General features: G+C 43.9%; 1 pseudogene; it reads left to right on the top strand.

Annotated features, from left to right (window-relative positions):
• Positions 1 to 323: 323 nt before the first annotated feature.
• LOC103257157 lies at positions 324 to 828 on the top strand (annotated as a pseudogene).
• Positions 829 to 3,203: the final 2,375 nt, after the last annotated feature.

Genomic DNA, 3,203 nt, shown 5'->3' with positions numbered 1-3,203 from the left:
GTCCAGGAGTTGGAAACCAGCCTGGACAACGCAACGAGATCTCGACTTTACAAAAAAATCCCAGAATTAGTTGGATGTGGTAACACATGCCTGTAGTCCCAACTACCCAGGAGGCTGAGGCAAAAGGATCACCTGAGCCCAGGAGGTCAAGGCTGCAGTGAGCCATGATCATGCAATTGCACTCCAGCCTGGGTGACAGCTAGACCCTGACTTTAAAGAAAGAAAAAAAGGGCACCGCCTTAAGGTTGCACTTAGTTCTTCCTGCACTCGGCTTCTCCTCGGTGGGAAAGCTCAGGCTGAACACTTGGCGGGTGCCGCCTCTAAAGAGAACAGTCACTACACTTATGGCAGGGATTTTGCACTTAGTAGTCCAGAAGCCCCTAGGCAGACTACAAACTATGGCAAAAGGTGTGGAGTCTCATTTGTACAGACTGGATTTGTCACAAATTTACCAGGTCAAGAATTCCAGATAAAGTATTTCAGTCTTCACCTGCAGATCATGAAAAATATGGTGGGGATGCACAGAACCCTCATAAACTGCATATTGTTACCAGAATAAAAGGCACAAAAAGACGTCCATATTGGGAAAAAGACATAATAAAGATGCTTGGATTACAAAAGGCACATACCCCTCAAGTTACAAGAATAGCCCTTCAGTGAACGCAAAACTGAAAGTGGTTAAACATTTGATAAGAATCAAACCCCTGAAGTTGCCACAAAGGACTTCCAACAGAAGAGGACATGTCTAACACATGCCTTAAGAGCACTGGGGAGTTGGTAGTGTGGTGGCATCTGAAACCTGTGGAGCAGAAAGCAATTAAATCCTAATGCCAGAACAGTTTCAAATTTAAAAGTACAGATCATTTTCTGTTAAAAAATGGTGACAAAGTGTTTTCATTAAAATATATGTTAAATACCAGTCCCTTTCACTGACTATACCTGCTGTGATTCTTCCTTACTATAGACTTGGGGGTTTCATTTAATTTAGTTTAATTCTCTCCCCTTTCCCTCTAATAGTTTGACTCCAAAATGGGAAAGAATGGCATTGTTTGAACATCTATGTTCAGGTCCACTGCTGCCTAGCAATTATCATTAACTGTTTTATAAAGATTCTTGTATTGAAGTTAACAAGTTCTGTGAGTGGCTCTTTGCATGAACACTGTGTTATCATGTTGAAGAAATGCAACTCACCAAAGCATGGTTCCTGCCCTTCAGAAGCTTACAGTCTGTTCTGCTAGAGAACAGAGATTCAGCCAGTTGTGAAACATTGGGCGCAGCTAGATTATCTCCTTTGCGATTTTGCATCTACATTCACATAATGTTGACATGGGTTCATTTTATCCCTAAATTTAATACTAAAAACAATATTTATTTTCTAACAATAAATCTAATTTGGCCTAATCTTTATTATTGCACTCTGCCTAGACAAAACATATTCAGTTGTGTGTAAATTTTTTCCTCAAGGAACAAGGTTATGACATCTTGAGATTTATTAAAAAACAGACTGTCATTTTGTTTTCAGCTTCAAAATTGTTCTCTGAATTCTACTGAACCTCTGTTAAAAGTTGAGGTTGCTATTTAAAAGGAAAAAAGGAGAGAGAAATCTCGGGAGCATTATCTTACTTCCCGTCTTTTATTTCAGATAACCTGGCGGGGTGGGGAAAAGTCAGAATTTTAGGGAAGGTTCAATATCTTCAAGGTCCAACTGAAGAGAGTGACAACGAACTTCTGCATTCTAGTTGCCCTTTATTTTCCCTTGTCTCTGGTGAAGTTTGGCTTGGTAACAGTGACATTGGCATGCTCATTGTTTGTGGTCCCAGTACTGTCCTATCATAGGTGTTGATATTTTTGAGCATTGCCTTAAAACAGAAGTGCCTCCAGAAATGAAATCAGATCCCATTAGTTAATAAGCTTAAAGGCAATTACAGTTTTCATTCAACAATTACTGAATTGTGTGTGTGTGAGGCCTCTCAGGGGTACAAAGCTGAAGAACACTAACTTCTAAAAGCCCAGTCTACTCGGAGAGAAACTTGTATGTAACAGCATAAGCTGTCCTTTCCTGCATGGGTTTGTACATAAAAGCAGCCCCTGCTAAGGAAAAAAAAACAAAAGTCATGGTGAAACACAAGACAAATGAGAACTGCAGAACATTGTACAGAGCAACTGACCCATAACCCTAAAACCGTCTCGATCACAAAAGACAGGCTAAGAACTGTTCCAAACTGGAGTGAACAGGACAGCCAAAGGCGGTGGGAATCGTTGACTGCAGAGGGCCTGGCCTTCCTGGGCCCACTGGCACTGGAGTGGGCTCGCCGGCTAGACAGCAACCTTATGTGTCTTCCTGTGTAGGCCTGTGCAGCAAGTGTCGAGAGGGCTTTTTGGTTTGGGGAAAGCTACACTGGGGCGTAAGGGGCAATGGACCATGTCTGCAGTTTACTGTCAAATGGCTCTGGAAAAAAGGAGTTATACAAGTGGGCAAAAATATGGAAAATGTTCCCTGGATAATACAGGTCAAGGGAAAGCAGGGGCTCTTCATACCATCAAGTTTCAAAGTATTTTGAAACAGAGACTTGAGAGACAAATAGCCAAGTGCAACGTGCGGTGCATGCACAGACCAATAAAAAACTACAAGGTTAGCAGGCAAATCGCAACCTTCCTCTGTTTGAGATTTTGCTGTTTTGGGCGTGAAGCTATCAAGGTCATTTTAAAAAAAGAATCTTGATCTTTGGATGAAATGTCATGGTATCTGACCGGGGTTCACCTAAAGTACTGTGGGGGAGGAGGAGTGAGAAGAGTGGGGGCAGCGACACAGCAGGACTGCTGCCAACACTGGCAGCAGCAGGACCCAAGGACCAGCCACCACTCTGCCGTGGGGGTCAGATCCGTGAAACATCCTCTTGATCAGCTATATCCCCAGCCCCAGAGCCAGCTAATGCATGTGACGGGCTGACGAGGGCAGCGGCCCTGCTGGTTAGAGGCACCCACGGTGCACAGCCAATGCCTGAGGGAGCGCATCCCGGGACTGAACACTTTCCCTCAGTTTCTCCAGCCAGCCTCAGGTCCTCCAGGCAGGAAAGCAGCAGACCCACAGGAAAGCACCTCCAGTGTTCCACCAGGAGCTGATGCACATCACTGCCACAGCCTTCACAGCACAACTGCTTTCTTTCCCCAGATGAAAGAGCATTTCCATTTAGCCAAAACAA

This window comes from Carlito syrichta, unplaced genomic scaffold, assembly GCF_000164805.1.
Source record: "Carlito syrichta isolate Samal-C Ts95f unplaced genomic scaffold, Tarsius_syrichta-2.0.1 Scaffold301569, whole genome shotgun sequence".
In the NCBI taxonomy this organism is placed as follows: Eukaryota; Metazoa; Chordata; class Mammalia; order Primates; family Tarsiidae; genus Carlito; species Carlito syrichta.
This window is presented reverse-complemented; position numbering and strand designations above follow the sequence as displayed.